Consider the following 16,242-nt stretch of genomic DNA (forward strand, 5'->3'; position numbering starts at 1 on the left):
AATTTCTAGGCACTGTCAGGGGATGGAGGGTGTCCGGATTGGTGACCTCAGTGTCACATCGCTGCTGTTTGTAGATGATGTGGTCCTATTGGGGACATCAGGCCGCGAACTTCAGCTTTCGCTGGATCGGTTTGCAGCCGAGTGTGAAGCGGCTGGGATGAGATTCAGTACCTCTAAATCTGAGACCATGGTTCTCAAGCGGAAAAGGGGCGGAGAACCCTCTCTGGGTTGGGGATGAGCTCTTGCCTCAAGTGGAGGAGTTCAAGTATCTCGGTCTTGTTCATGAGTGATGGTACATATAATGTAATATACATAATATATATATTAAGTCATCATCAAATATATATATATATATATATATATATATATATATATATATATATATATACTTTTTTTTTTTTTTACATGGTTTGATGATGACTGTTAATTGTGCTATGCTACATGCTAATTTAGCAGACGCTGTCATTCAGAACGTCTCCTGTTGATGATACTCAGAATCCGACAGATGTTTGTTGTCAGGTTCTGATCCAAAACTTGGTGCTGTGGGTTCAGCTATTGTTCAGTATTAGGTCAGAACTTCAAGCTGGATAAAACACTGACACCAGATCTACTGCAACACTGCATTACATTCCCTCCACTCTTATTTAATACATAACTTTATCCTGGCTGCTTCGATTCATCCTCACAAGTTCAATGTCAAGAAATCCCAGTCCACTTTAAAAGTCTACCCACCACTCCTCCACTGCTCTTTTCTCTTCATTCCTCTCCTTCTCCTGCTAATCTGTAGCTGTCGCTCATTTGAATGGTGTGACACAGAATCCTCTGGTGACAGCGGAGGTCAGACTTTACCTCATGTTGCCATGGTACCTGTTTTCCAGTCCCGATTCGTCTTCCTTTTTTTCACCAATCACAGTTCTTGAATCAAAAAGGCTGATGGTTGCTCTGGTAGAGGAAAGTCCCCCTTTCCACCTCGCACCCCCACCCACTCGGCTTAGAGATTTAAATCGTTTATGTCAGCCTCACTTCAAACAGCAGCAAATGATGGATATAAACAGGCAATGGATGAAAACAATTTGAAGGAAAATTCAAGTGTGTTCTTCCATCAAGGGCTAACATCCACTGTGCTTGGTTGTCCACACAATGAAGAGGCCAGGACTATGTTATTTTGTCAGTGAAGATCCATTACGGAACATCTTTTGGGACAACCGCGCTTTGTGTCCATCCTTTTAAGTAAATAATAGTACATTTTATGTTGTTTCCATTTAAATAACTTTGTGATGTGGGTGAAGAGCAGAATAGAGAAGATTCTTTACTGGGAAAGAAAAAAGACATGCTGTACATTCTCATCAATCACTGGCTCAGCACAGTTAATTAATGTAGCTTTCATGTGGCTAAAACTGGTACATTACTCAGCCTATTTTTTCCTAAATTTCCTGTAGGATCAATAAAGTATGTATGTATGTATGTATGTATTTATTGAGGTTCTACGTACAGATACATGCTGTCCACACTTAAAGTATTTTCCATCTACCCTCACTGGCCACAAAGTGTATGCTTGTGTACAATTACAGACTATAGCTTATCTGATGATTCATTGTTTGTGTTAGCCATCTCTTAGCCCTTCATCAGTGGTCAGTTTCTGACTTCAGACCCTCAGCTTCTAATAAAGTGGCCAGTGAGCGGAAGTAAAAGGTAGGTGTTTCTAATAAAGTGGCCAGTGAGTGAAATCACAAGGTGTTTCTAATAAAGTGGCCAGTGAGTGGAAGTACAAGGTAGGTGTTTCTAATAAAGTGGCCAGTGAGTGGAAGTAAAAGGTAGGTGTTTCTAATAAAGTGGCAAGTGAGTGAAATCACAAGGTGTTTCTAATAAAGTGGCCAGTGAGTGGAAGTACAAGGTAGGTGTTTCTAATAAAGTGGCCAGTGAGTGAAATCACAAGGTGTTTCTAATAAAGTGGCCAGTGAGTGGAAGTACAAGGTAGGTGTTTCTAATAAAGTGGCCAGTGAGTGAAATCACAAGGTATTTCTAATAAAGTGGCCAGTGAGTGAAATCACAAGGTGTTTCTAATAAAGTGGCCAGTGAGTGAAATCACAAGGTGTTTCTAATAAAGTGGCCAGTGAGTGAAATCACAAGGTATTTCTAATAAAGTGGCCAGTGAGTGAAAGCACAAGGTATTTCTAATAAAGTGGCCAGTGAGTGAAAGCACAAGGTGTTTCTAATAAAGTGGCCAGTGAGTGAAAGCACAAGGTGAGTGTTTCTAATAAAGTGGACGGGGACTAGATATTTAAGTTAAACTATATCAACCCTGATACCGGAGCTAAAACTCTGTTCCTCCTTGTGTGTCCTAGATCAGCAGTGGAGGCCCTGCTCCAGAACTGCCGTGTCTAAAACTTCCCATGATTACTGTGGGATCCCCCCAGAGGCTGTGCCGAGAACAAAAGCAGCGGAGAGGAAAAGGGAACTCGGCCTAAATCCATCTCTACTTCGGATTGCAATTAACGACCTAATTAGAAACAGCGCCACGGTTTTTGTCCGCTCCGTACGGCGCCGGGCCTCAATGGAAATCAAAACATCAGATCTACTTCTGCTAGAAAGAGAAAAAAGAGAGGTGGAGAGGAGGAACAACATGGAGGTCAATGGTGTCGCACGGAGAAGGAAGCTATGGACGATGTGTACAGAAACAGAGAACTTAGCTGTTCAGAATGTTTTTAATATCCCATATTCTATATTTATCTTATATTCTGTTGCTTTCTCTGAGGTGCCCTTATGATGCTTGTGTGGGTTTTAGACTCGAAACTGTAAGGATGATGATGATGATGATTTTTGTTTTGTTTGTAGACTAAGATGACCTGCAAAACACACCAGACTCACAATTATAACCATATATGTCTTGTTTGAAACTTCCTTTTATTCATGCATCGCATAATGTTCTCAAAACATATTTGTACTTATCACAGCATGGGCTCAAAATTTAAAATGAAATATTTGTACTTTCCTAATGTCTGTGACTTTGTAGCTGCAACTGCCTTAATCTGTAAATGTATGATTTAAACCACATTTCCATTGTTAATCATATATACACTATATTTCCAAAAATATTCAGTCACCCATCCAAATCATTGAATTCGGGTGTTCCAATCACTTCCATGGCCACAGGTGTATAAAACCAAGCCCCTAGGCCTACAGACTGCTTCTACAAACATTAGTGAAAGAACGGGTCATTCTCAGGAGCTCAGTGAATTCCAGTGTGGTACCGTGATCGGACGCCACCTGTGCAACAAGTCCAGTCGTGAAATTTCCTCACTACTAAATATTCCACAGTCAACTGTCAGTGGGATTATAACAAAGTGGAAGTGATTAGGAACGACAGCAACTCAGCCACGAAGTGATCGGCCACGTAAAATGAGTGGGGGTCAGCGGATGCTGAGGAGTGGGGTCAGCGGATGCTGAGGGGCATAGTGCGCAGAGGTCGCCAACTTTCTGCAGAGTCAATCACTACAGACCTCCAAACTTCATGTGGCCTTCAGATCAGCTCAAGAACAGCGTAGAGAGCATAATGGAATGGGTTTCCATGGCCGAGCAGCTGCACCCAAGTCTTACATCACCAAGTGCAATGCAAAGCGTTAAATGCAGTGGTGTAAAGTGCCGCCACTGGACTCTAGAGCTGTGGAGACGTGTTCTCTGGAGTGACCAATCACACTTCTCCATCTGGGAATGCGATGGACAAGTCTGGGTTTGGCGGTTGCCAGGAGAACGGTACTTGTCTGTCTGCATTGTTCCAAGTGTAAAGTTTGGTGGAGGGGGGATTATGGTGTGGTGTTTTTTCTCAGGCGTTGGGCTCGGCCCCTTAGTTCCAGTGAAAGGAATTCTTAATGCTTCAGCACCAAGAGATTTTGGACACTTTCATGCTCCCAACTTTGTGGGAACCGTTTGGGGACGGCCCCTTCCTGTTCTAACATGACTGCACACCAGTGCACAAAGCAGGTCCATAAAGACATGGATGACCAAGTTTGGTGTGGAAGAACTTGACTGGCCTGCACAGAGTCCCGACCTCAACCCGATAGAATTAGATGAATTAGAGCGGAGACTGCGAGCCAGGCCATCTCGTCTAACATCAGTGTCTGACCTCACAAATGCGCTTCTGGAACAGTAAATTTTCCCATAAACACACTCCTAACCCTTGTGGAAAGCCTTCCCAGAAGAGTTGAAGCTGTTATAGCTGCAAAGGGTGGGCCAACATCATATTAAACCCTGTGGATTAAAAATGGGATGTCACTCAAGTTCATATGAGTGTGAAGGCAGACGAGTGAATACATTTGGCAGTATAGTGTATCTATTGTATTCACCTAAAGTATAAAAAGGCTGTACTGATTCATTTTAAACTGAGTCTGTCTCTGTCATTTGTTCTTCTACACTCCTTTAACCATTGCATTTGAGCCTAAACAGGTTCCATGAGGTAAAGGTGGAGTCAAAAAGGAACAGAAGAGAAAAAACCCAACAGAAACAGACTTACATTAATTTACATGACCATGTTCCAGCCACACTCTTAGAACAAAGGGTTCTGTATAGTACTACAAAGGTTCTATTACTTGCAAAAGTAGCAGAAGCCATTTTTGGACCTTTAACCCTTTTTTGGATCTAAAGTGACCAAATCAGAGTGTGTGAAATTATAGTAGTTGGCTATACTTCTAGGTGGATAACTCAATTTACCACTTAATTTATACTAAATTCGAAAATAACAGACAAAACATTGACATTAACAGTAAAATCTTCTCGTGTTTGAGGCTGTAATATCAGGTGCGCCCAAGTAATGGATTTAACTTATATTTTTCCAGTTTTTAAAATAGGTAGATGTGTTATAAGGAGTGTTAATAATAAAATGACAAAAAATCAAATCAAATCAAATGTATTTGTATAGCGCTTTTTACAACGGATGTTAGCTAGGAGTCTATGAGAACATCAGTGTAGGGTGGGCAGCTAGTACAAGGCAGGTGGTGGCAGCTGGGGCATGGGCAGCTGGTCTGAAGTGGGTAGGAGGGCTCGGCAGTCGGTCGTCCTTCAGTGTCCAGCCGGACATATGTGAGATTGTATACTCGGAAAAAAAGCAGGGAGATGGAAAAAAGCTATTAAATCATTAATTATGGTTATTAGAATGTTCCAGATAACTCTTGAGCAGATGTAAAATGAGCTAAAACTAGAACTAGAACAACTTCAGTTGGTTGAGGATAAATGACTTTCAGGATTAGTACAAAATGTTGTGGTACCTGCATTATCCCCTCTAAAATAAGCCGTGAAGAACTGATTTATTCTATATCACCATTTTTAAAGGTTCTGTAAAGAACCACACACAACAGGCTTTCCATTAGAAGAAGAACAATTTAACCATGCAAGGAACCATTAGACAATTCAAAGTGCTGTCCTAGAAATGACCATTACATTTAATAGCCTTGAAGGGTCGCTTATTGAAGCCATGTGTCACTACACCTTTCTTTGTTTTAATATGCCTTTAATAAAAATGTGCAAAAGTTTGGGCACCCCTGGTTAAAAGTATGCAAAAGTTTGGGCACCCCTGGTCAAATTACAGGTTGTTGTTTATTTTCTAAGTGAAAATAAAATGAACACACTCCTCCATGGTTTAACACACAATTGTTGAATTTAACATATTGAACATTATACACCGGTCAGGCATAACATTATGACCACCTCCTTGTTTCTACACTCATTGTCCATTTTATCAGCTCCACTTACTGTATAGCTGCACTTTGTAGTTCTACAGTTACAGACTGTAGTCCATCTGTTTCTCTGATACTTTGTTACCCCCTTTTACCCTGTTCTTCAGTGGTCAGGACCCCCATGGACCCTCACAGAGTGGGTACTATTTGTGTGGTGGGTCATTCTCAGCACTGCAGTAACACTGACGTGGTGGTGGTGTGTTAGTGTGTGTCGTGCTAGTACGAGTCGATCAGACACCGCAGTGCTGCTGGAGTTTTTAAACACTGCATCCACTCACTGTCCACTCTACTAGATGCACCTGCATTGTTGATGTGTTGGGCTGGTCTAAGTGGACTGCACGTGCAGCCTGTGCAAAAGTTATGCCGCTGCAAAAAATAGCATCTTGTCAAGTAAAATGATCTTAAACTTTGTCGATGTATCTAAGATTTCTCATTTGAGATGGTTGTGCACTTATTATAAGATTATCTACCTGTTTATAAACACATCACTTGTGAGTAGTTTTATTAAGTAACATTGTCTCACTATAGCAGCTGATAATTTAGCTGGTTTCAAGCACATTTTTTAAAACATGTAAATTTATATGCCAATGCAGTGAGATCATTTTACTCAATAATATCACTTAAAACTGTCATGATTGGCCCCTCCCAGTCCTGTCCATGTGCTCCTTTGTTTTGGTTTAAGTCCTGGCCCCTGTTTGGTTACTCCACCCCTGATTGTGTTCATCTGTCCCTCATTGTTCCGTGTATTTAAGCCCTGTGTTTGCCCCTTGTGTTGGCCAGTCTTTGTATCTTTGTATTGGTCTTTGTTTGATGTGGTTTTTTTGTCATGTCTGTCCCCCGATCTGTCCGTGTCAGCTATATGAACCTGGACTGTTTTGACCACGACCCTGGATTTGCACCTAATAAATCTCGGTTATCTCAGCGTATGCGTCCGCCTCCTCGCTCCTCCTTACAAAAACAAGTAAACATGTCTAGATATAAGTTAAATAATCTTAAAATAAACTTACAACGATCTCAACAGGAGACATTTTAGATTTATTGACTAGATTTAAGATAATTTTACTTGACAAGACACTATTTCTGAAGTTTTATTTACTGTATATTTTACTTTACTGTGTTGCAAATACTGCTGCATGTATTATTCGTGTTTTTGCATAATTTTATGAGCCTCGCTTAGGCATTGTGTCTTCGGTGGCTGCCCAAAGGCTACAGCTAACAATTAGAGAAGATATGGTTGTGCATTTAAAGAAATGTGTATTAATGTAAAATGTTAAAATGTTTTAAACTTCATCGATGTCATAATAATTAATAAACACAATCTTATTTAGCAAACAGTCCACACAATATTGTGAGCTTTATTGAACAAACACCTTAAACAATCAGGAATACAGGCAGAAAATGAGTGAGTGAGTTTGGCATGCAGTGCTTCTCACAACAAATTTCATTTCAAACCTGTTCAAATGAGGATCTTGGAAGAAAAGCTGTTAAAGCTTGAAAGACTGGAAATAAATGAAAGACAGTCTTCCTACAAAGACGAGTGTAAGGGCTTCAAATGAACGACAAACGTAATGGGTGACAAGACTCTACAAGCATCTTCATAAGGCTTATGTTCATGAGTGTAGATGAAGATAAAACCGTCAGAAAAAGTGTTTGGTTACCATAGAAGAAACAACTGTTCTCAAAAGAAAAAAAACAAAAAAAACAAAACTGTACCTGGTACCACTATAATAGCATTTTGGGGGGCAGATGTGATCTTGTAAGGAGAATGCACATCTGGGGATGATTTTTTAAACCTTTGATGCTGGATTGTAGACAAATCTGCCACAATTAAGGTTACCACCCCCTTTAAAACCCACCCCCAAATGTGTTGAATCCATGCTCTTTCAACATCCGGAATAAAACCTATTACATATGGTAGGTGAAAGCTTGGTAGGTGAAAATTTGGACGTTCCATAAAAATTCTATCAGCACAGCATTATGTTAAAAGGATGCAATACACTGGATAGCAACACCAATTGCTTCCTGACTGACCTTCAGTTACTGAGGGACCCAATCAACCGAATGGCCAAGACAGGGTCCCGTCTTCAGTCGCATTCATTTCCATTGAAATGGTCCAGGCTGTTTAACCTTTACAACTCCTTGGGACCACCGGTGTACCACTTTGTCATGTTCTTCATAACTTTCATATTCCATAAGCTACATTCAGAAGCTGGGCGTCGTATGAGGCTGTAACTCTTCTTTCCAGCCAAATAGATGATGTCATTTTAAACCCTTATAATAAAAGAAGCTGAAGTTTTTCTACTGAAAGTCGACCCATTTTTCCCCAAATCTAGGCTATAAACTATAAACAGACGGCGTCTCTTCAGTGAATCTGCTCTGTAAACATTACTTTTATAAAATAACACAAAGAGTGTCTGAGATTTTTGGCTTTCAGCAGTAAATAGTAAGCGTATAGTGATGTGTGTAGATCATAAAACACATATTCTGTGTAATTAATTAGTTTAAAAATTGCATTTATTTCATGCAGTTACTGAATAAATTGCCTTACGATTTGATCACGAATCTTCAGATGGAAAACCAAAATAGACGTTAGTCAATAAAGCCAATCCAAAAAAAGCCATGAACTGAAACAGTCTTGTATAGATAAATGGGGCAAAGCATCCCATGATGTATAACATACTGTAACTGCTCACTATTTGGTTGAAGTCATTGCCAAAAGTTACCCAAGTAAAAATACTGTACCTGTAGTGATAATTTACTTGAGTACAAGTAAAAGTATTAATACATTAATTACTCAAGTAAGAGTATTTAAGTTGTTTATTGAAAAACTACTTGAATAATTGCTTTACGTTATCTTGATCTACACAACTGGAAATCCTGAAACGGATCACAGTGAGCTGCTCTAGTGCACATTTACCTTCTATAGACCGTGTAATGCTCAACATTTGCATGAAACTACATGCATTTCAAGGACAGATGACTATATAAGGCTTCCTGTTTTGTCTGTTTCCAATAAAGTCATTTAGAATCCCTGAAAGGCTGTGCAGAATGTGTTACTGTTTAATTGAGTGAATGTTTGGTTTGGCCATTTGAATAAGCAGATTACTTGCGTAAGAGTCAAAATAATGGCTAAATAACTCAATTAACAATGCAGTTTGCAGTGACAGGCCTACTGCCCATTATTTCCCTGGGTGCTGGCTTATATTAACTAAAGTAGCTAACAGGCACATGCAATAAAACATACACAACAGCGTATTAGTTTAATAAATAGCCGTCATAGCTGTTATTCTGAAACAACAAAGTGAAAAGAAGCAGCAGACAGCACTTGCTCAGCTAGTAAATGCCCTCCTGTAAGGCCCGCCCCTGTTAAAAAGCCCACAAAAATGATCCAAAACCTGACAGATGAGTAAGAAATCTGTAACAGAATAAGTGAAAATGATTAGTTATCATAATCAAATAGCAAATATCCCACAGTCAACATGCTTATGATACAGACTTCAAAAATCTTAGCACAAGGTCAAACTATGATGTCATAAAAATATATAGCGGATGTAAATGCAAGCATAAAATCCAATGGTAGAGCTCAATCTGAGTGTGAATCGAGAGAAGGAAAACAAGAATTTAGTCTTTTAGCGGATGTAAATTGTGCTTAATATCACCAGAAAAATTAAGTAACAAGGTAATTTGTGTTGTGTAATGAAATTTTTTTCAAGTGGACTAAATACGAACTTGATAAAGATCAGGCCAAGGGGTGCACAACCATTTTTCACAACAGAGTTTTTTTTTTAATTATTTCTCTTGGTGCTCTGTGTGGACAATCATGATTAATCCCTAAAATATTGCATATTATAATTTTTTTGGAAATGTCACATTTTTATAAATGCTAATGTAATGTCATAACTATAACAAAGAGGTCATGCGCTTTACAAAGTGTGTTTTTTTATTCCTCCTTTTCCACCTTCTTCTCGTCCCTTTATCTGGAAGAAAGCCAAAAGCCATCTTCCACCAAACCATTTCTAAAAGGTCAGACATGAAGCGTTCCTAAATGATTAGCGTACAAATGAGTGGCTATGGCATTTACGGCCCCAAACTCCATCTGCTCGGCCAATAAAGCCTCACCAACCGCACACCAAACTGCCAGATATCAACTGGAGGGAGCGTCAGGAATGCACATACAAACACACAGAAACATACAATACTCTGCAAAACTCAGAGACCCCCCCCCCATACATTTCATTTCCAGTCATTAAGCGCATTTTTTCAGTGGGCATTTTTGAAAACATTAGATATAAAATAATCCCTTTTAAATGAGAAAGATGAACATCGCATAAAAACAAGAGTTTTCCACAAACTGATTAAAAGCGACAGAGAAAATGTGGCCCCTAACAACCACCTGGAAGACCTGTTCGACACCAAAACTGCCCCTATCAGATAAACAGCACTTATAGCTTTGATCTTTGAGAGAGAGGAGAAAATCAAGCTGCTTCAGATCTGAAAACATCCACAGGTGTTTCTGTCCATCCTTCCACTGTGAGAAGACCACTCAGCGTTGTGGGTCTGAAAGGATGTGTAGCTGATCAAGAAGAACCTCACTGAGAAAAGGAAATGGACACATCAAACAAAGAAGCTGAACAATGGACTGACCACCCCAGAGTCCAGACCTCAACACCACTGAATGGGTTTGATCACTTCAGAAAATCATCAACCAGCTTCTAAGACTGAAACATTGAAACATTGAAATATCTGAGATGATATTCAGTTGTTGAGGCGTCTGAGTAGTTGACAAAGATCTTAGTAATAATGATCCTCTAAATAAAGGGATGTTTTATAAATGCATTTTAATCAGCTTTTAAAGGCTGTTTTGCCACCTACTCGCCCACCTACAGTGAAAGTGTCATGAAGGACTGCGCTTATGCTCTTTAGTCCAGTCAGAAAGATGATGAGGGCAGTAGAGGAGAGAAGAGCTGCAGTGACTTTTCAGTGTCTGTGGTTCTATAATGGTCTGAGGTATAAAAGGTTTATATTTGATGTGAAATTACTGTATGTTTCCTGTCTGCATGTTGATGATAGGCAAAAAACGCCTCAAGAGACAAACAGATAAAGAAAAAATGAGTAAAATTCATTAAACAAACAAAAAGCAAAAGGTGTGAAAATCACTTATTATGATGCACTTAAAATAACTTACACTTAACTAAAGACTATATTGTACAAAGTGTATTGCATTAGTGAGCAGCTGCATCATTTTAATTTCTTTAACCTGTTGTACTGTAGTTTGTGCTTACATACACTAAACACTGAAAAATATACTTAGTTGTTGAGGCTTTTGTATCATTTTCTTTATTTCTGACAAAGAATGCCTTGAATTCAGTGATCGTTTTGCAGGAAAAGCAAATCAATAAAGGTTGACTTCACTCATTCCACACAGAAAACACCACCAAACTGTTGGCTTCCATATGACAGAGCTTTAATCAGACGCTTCCTTTGCATTGTCATGCGCTTCATCTCCATTTTTGACTCACACAACAAATATGAATACAACAATACACAGTTATACTGCATGTGAAGGCACAAACACACAAGTACAAGGTGCAAGTTGCAGAATATGACCATTCAGCTCAGGCGCTCAGTATCAAACAGTGTTTTTTTTTGTAAACAATCAGAGTGTTTAAGAGAAAATGCACTTCAAAGGCCACTCGCAGATTGTCAGCTGTCATCTAAACTTCAAAACTAGTGGCTGAAATACATTAAAAAGACATTGTTCAAAGCATAGTTGAACGCATCTCTCTCCAGCATACATATCAAAACATTGAAAACATAATCAAACATTCCTTTTATGTTTATCTTCTAAATCTGTCAACAACATTGTCTACTATAAAACAGTCTTTCAAAAAGAGGCCTGGATGTTTCATGTGTCATAATTAATAATGAGATAATTACAAATCAGAAGCTTATAGTCTTTATTTAGTAACTGAACTGGCTAATTAGCTTGGTTTATTATTCATATTATTCATAATTCAAATAAACAAAAACAATAAAAAGTAACAAGAATTTCTTGGGTCCATATTTTTCCTTGACACCTTCACAGCCGCCACAGAGACTTGTTAATATCATTAATTATATCATGTATATATATATATCAATATATATATATATATATATATATATATATATATATATATATATATATATATATATATATTGATATATATATATAATTTTTTATTAGCCAACAATTTTTCTGTATAAATAATTTTTGTAGCAGTTTCTTTTTTTTCATAATGAAATGGTTAAGATGTAAACAGAGTCATTCAGAGTGGTCTGAAGTCAGAATTGTTTGCTGTGGTGGTGATAGGAACCAGACATCTACCTCTAAAAGCTCCCTCACAGAAAGTTATTACATTCATTCGTTACTAATACACTGTCTGATGACTGAGACACTGTTTTATGACAGTTTTGAGAAGATTTTGGCCTAAAATTGTAATCTTTAATTACCATTCATGGTGGAGGGATATATGCAGGACATTGTGAGGCAAAATAGTCCCCAAAGCAAACTCTATTTTTCAAGATTTTCCACTGTTTTACCATCTTTAACATATAAAAGCTCAGAAGACTCATGTAGGCTCACTGCTGATTCTGGATAGTAAATGAAATGGCTATATTTGTGTTGTAGTCATGGCGACCCCTGGTTCCTATCACCACCACTGTAAAGACATCTGAACCACTTCCCACCAAACCACTCTGAATGACTCTGTTTACACCTCAAACTGCAAAGACAAACTGAAATTAAATAAAGGCTGGAATTTCCCTTCAAGTTAAAACGTTGTACCACATATGTGCTTCAAGTAACTCAAGAAATGAGATTTAAAGCATACTCTCTACTGTCATTTGCATTTCAGAATTTTTAAACACCTATATCGTGTTGTATTATACAGTTGTATGCAAACGTTTTGGCACCCTGGATCAAATTCCATGCTGTTGCTGATTTTCTATGAGAAAAATAAGTGAATACATCCTCTACAGAGACACACTTCTGCATATTTTAATGCACAATTACTGTTTTTTTGCTGAATATAAATATTCGAACAAAATGGAACATAAAATGTGACTCGTGCAAAAGTTATGGCACGTTTGAAATTTTATGTTTTATTTTTCTCTCATATGGTAAAGTTGCAGTGGGTGGTTTTGTAGAAACCAGGGAGTGTAAGCTAGTTTTTTCAGCCCTCCTTCAAAGCCCTTCCCCTAAAACATATGAACCCACACAGCCTACAAATAAATATACAGATTTACATACAAGATAAACATAGCTAGCTAGCTTAAACCTATGACTTAGCTAACATTAGTGTTGGACTAATACATGATGTAGCTACATAAGTAGCTAAGCTATGAACCAGACAATTACTAGTCCAACAGAAAAAAGCAGCCTTGGTGTCGCTTTCCAGGCCTTTCAGCTCCCTCAGGTTTCATCGCCATTGGAAATCCACACCAATGGTCACTCTTGCTTAACATCTTTCAACTCCTGCCTTTCTTTTCTTTCTTTCTTTAGCAGTACAAGTTGTAGATATCTGTGTAACTTTTTCTGCCATTCTTGTGAACCTAGCACCTTTCAGGTGGTAGGTAGGCAATCCAATCATTTACTTCGGTCTGAATAATTGGACAGGGTGTCTACAGTCTTATAGCCTCCACAGATAACATTTTTCTTTTTATTTACAGAGCATTTGATTTATTGATTTTTATCAGGATGTAAGTCATCTATTCTACCTTTAATCTTAGCATCTAAATAGAAATAGTGCACTAAAAATGCCATATTTCAGTGTGTTCTCTGTAGATGTCAGCTTTTTTCATGTAGAAAATCAACAAATGTTTTTAATGTTTTGACTGCTATAATCTGAATAATATAGATATGTTCATGTCTTAATATCTGCACAGCCCTACCATTTTGTATTCAATTAGCCTGTTAGTCCTGCCATATAAAGCTTTAAAGACTGGAAAAAATGAAGAAATAAAAAGTAAAACATAATTCTCAAGACCAAAAATGACTGACATACAAAATAAAATAATACATAGACAAAACAATAACATGGAGCCCCGTGGGTGACATCCTGTATAAATAGAAACAATGCATGGCCACGACTTAGTAAGGCCTAGGAATTAAATGATTAAGTCGTGGCCATGACTTAGTAAGCTGCAATCTCGTTCCCATGCCTTACTAAGCCGTGGCCACGGCCTAATCATCTCATTCCCACGTCTTACTAAGTCATGGCCACGCATTAGAATCTCATCCCCACATGTTAATAAGGCATGGCCACGCATTATTTTTATTTATACAGGATGTCACTAGCAGGACTCCGTACAATAAGATTATATACTGTGCAAATTCAACACGATCTGTGTCATTTTGTTTTTGGACAACTTGTCACAACCATTTGCTTTAGCTCTGCTGTGTTGGATTGAAATATTCCCACATATTCCCAAAGTACCAAAACCAGAATAAAGAAGGGACTCTTTGTTGGCCATCATATGCTAATAGTGTTTGAACTGCACCACAGCGGCTGCTCCTGTGAAGAGAAGAAGCGCTGAAGACAATGAACATTGTTATTCACCACAACGACTGACACACAGCACACAGCAGGAGGATGCTGGGAACACGGAAAGAAGAAAATGTTTCCATTTAACATCAGTCACACAGCCAATTAACCTAATTAACCAAAACATAATGAAAATAAATTTATAAAAAAATCAAACACTCCAGGGTAACACCGAACTGAGGGCGTTTAGGAACATCTAATTAATAAACTAATGGTCCAGTTTTATTTCTGTAGCTCTAAAATGCACAGCAATTTTTGGTGAAGACATCTGTACACAGTGTACAATAACAAAAGTCTGGAGTCAGCATCTAACAAATTGGAGAAACTGAGTGTGTTTACATGCACTCAGTTATCAGATCATAATCAGATTTCTGCAGTTATCTGATTATTCAAATGGTCATGTGAACAACAGCACACTCTGATTTCTTAGATCGGAGTACAGTCTAGAAATCTGACTAAGAGGCTGGATTTCGGGTCAGTAATTAGATTTCTCAGTGCTGTGAACTCTTACTCTGATTTCTTTCAGATGTCTCAGTGCTGTGAACTCTTACTCTGATTTCTTTCAGATTTCTCAGTGCTGTGAACTCTTACTCTGATTTCTTTCAGATTTCTCAGTGCTGTGAACTCTTACTCTGATTTCTTTCAGATGTCTCAGTGCTATGAACTCTTACTCTGATTTCTTTCAGATTTCTCAGTGCTGTGAACTCTTACTCTGATTTCTTTCAGATTTCTCAGTGCTATGAACTCTTACTCTGATTTCTTTCAGATTTCTCAGTGCTGTGAACTCTTACTCTGATTTCTTTCAGATTTCTCAGTGCTATGAACTCTTACTCTGATTTCTTTCAGATTTCTCAGTGCTGTGAACTCTTACTCTGATTTCTTTCAGATTTCTCAGTGCTGTGAACTCTTACTCTGATTTCTTTCAGATTTCTCAGTGCTGTAAACTCTTACTCTGATTTCTTTCAGATTTCTCAGTGCTGTGAACTCTTACTCTGATTTCTTTCAGATTTCTCAGTGCTGTGAACTCTTACTCTGATTTCTTTCAGATTTCTCAGTGCTGTAAACTCTTACTCTGATTTCTTTCAGATTCTCAGTGCTGTGAACTCTTACTCTGATTTCTTTCAGATTTCTCAGTGCTGTAAACTCTTACTCTGATTTCTTTCAAATTTCTCAGTGCTGTGAACTCTTACTCTGATTTCTTTCAGATTTCTCAGTGCTGTGAACTCTTACTCTGATTTCTTTCAAATTTCTCAGTGCTGTAAACTCTTACTCTGATTTTTTTCAGATTTCTCAGGGCTGTGAACTCTTACTCTGATTTCTTTCAGATTTCTCAGTGCTGTAAACTCTTACTCTGATTTCTTTCAAATTTCTCAGTGCTGTAAACTCTTACTCTGATTTCTTTCAGATTTCTCAGTGCTGTGAACTCTTACTCTGATTTCTTTCAGATTTCTCAGTGCTGTAAACTCTTACTCTGATTTCTTTCAGATTTCTCAGTGCTGTAAACTCTTACTCTGATTTCTTTCAGATTTCTCAGTGCTGTGAACTCTTACTCTGATTTCTTTCAGATTTCTCAGTGCTGTAGGTACAGGAAATAATCGAGTAGTGTCACTGCTAGAGGCAGCAAAACACTTTTGGAGTGACACTGGAATATTTCCTGGTTAAATTGGGCGATGTTTAAAAAAAATGCAGCATGAAGTTTGAGTTTTACGTTACGTTTACATCACGTCTTCTGTGAGTTTATTGGCTGGTTGTAAAGTAGAAATTTGGGTACTGCCTGACTCATGTAGACCTGCACTGTAATCCTGCATTTTGCTTTAACTCAAATAAATTAAGCCTGTCGTACATTAAAACTCAGTATATCCCACATGTTGCTCAACAATTTTAAGTTAAGGGAATGTTTTTGATAATTTTGTACACCCAAATGGCAT

This window comes from Pygocentrus nattereri, chromosome 7 (assembly GCF_015220715.1).
Source record: "Pygocentrus nattereri isolate fPygNat1 chromosome 7, fPygNat1.pri, whole genome shotgun sequence".
Lineage (NCBI taxonomy): Eukaryota > Metazoa > Chordata > Actinopteri > Characiformes > Serrasalmidae > Pygocentrus > Pygocentrus nattereri.